Source organism: Calidris pugnax, unplaced genomic scaffold, assembly GCF_001431845.1.
Source record: "Calidris pugnax isolate Ruff unplaced genomic scaffold, ASM143184v1 scaffold172, whole genome shotgun sequence".
Classification (NCBI taxonomy): Eukaryota; Metazoa; Chordata; class Aves; order Charadriiformes; family Scolopacidae; genus Calidris; species Calidris pugnax.
Window position 1 is genome coordinate 885,301 of NW_015090897.1, and position 1,189 is coordinate 886,489.

Sequence of the window (1,189 nt, forward strand, 5' to 3'; positions counted from 1 at the left end):
CAGGGAGGGGTGGGAGAGGGGGGGGAGCTCGGGGGACAAGGGGACAGCAGTGCCCCCCCCAACCTACGCTTCTTGCTTTTCTTTTCTTTCTTTTTTTTTTTTTTTTTGTTCATCTCTTTTGCCCAAAACTGGAAATAATTAAATTCTTTAAAGGTTTACTTTTGAAACCGTGGCTGGAGTAAACTACGATTCAGGTGTAAATAATTACCAAAGTCATGAAAGCGGCAACTGCTACATGTGGTTTATCCATCGCTTTTTTTTTTTTTTTCCCCTCTTTCTCTCTTTCTTTCTCTTTCTTTCTCTTTTTCTTTCTCTCATCATTTGATCGTGCTAATCCGTAACTGTTTGCCAAGTTCACATATTTGTAATTTACCAAACTGTATCGTCTCTGCCGGGACGGGGATGTGGTACATGAGATTCCGGAGCCGTCCTGCCCTGCCCCGCTGGAGGATCCCGGCTGGAACCAACTGGATGCTCCTGGAGAAGCGGCAGCGCTCTCACCCCGCTATTGGGAAAAGCTTTCCGTATCACATTAGAGAAATTAGAACCGAATAAAAAAGACGCTTCCCCTTTCATAAACGCTACCAGACCTACTCGATTTTAGACTCCGGAGAAGAAATGAGTTATTGAAGAAAAGAAATTGTTTAAACACAATAGATCCATGAGCGAATGAAAGCGTTCCCCGGGGCAAGGCAAGAGGGATTTGGCCCGAGAGCACAAAAATAGAAGCATCCATTAAGCGAAAGCCTTGGAGAAACAGGAGAAACGCGGACATATAATATACACCGTATAAACAAAAACCCGGGATTGATTTCGTCCCCGTTTTCTTCAGCCCGCATCTATTTGTTTTGTTTTGTTTTGTTTTTCTTTTGCCTGCGCTGCGATTTCAACCCATTTGTCTCCTCGGAAAACCACGCTGGAAAAAAAAAAAAAAAAAAAGGCAGAGAAACGAAAGGGTTTTTTTCTTGCGTGTGTCCTCTTTTAAAATCTTTTCGCAGAGTAAGACACCGCTTGAACATGTTCTGCTGTTGTAAAAGTGTTTTTTATCAGGCTGTAAATTACTGCCCCTCTGACAGAGCAGCCGGAAATGTAAATCACACCGTCGGGCTGAAGTTATGAAAAAGTTTGTTCCCTTTTTCTGCGTCCCAGGAAGATCACGGGGCTGCTGGATCGGGAAGGGAGGGCGGGG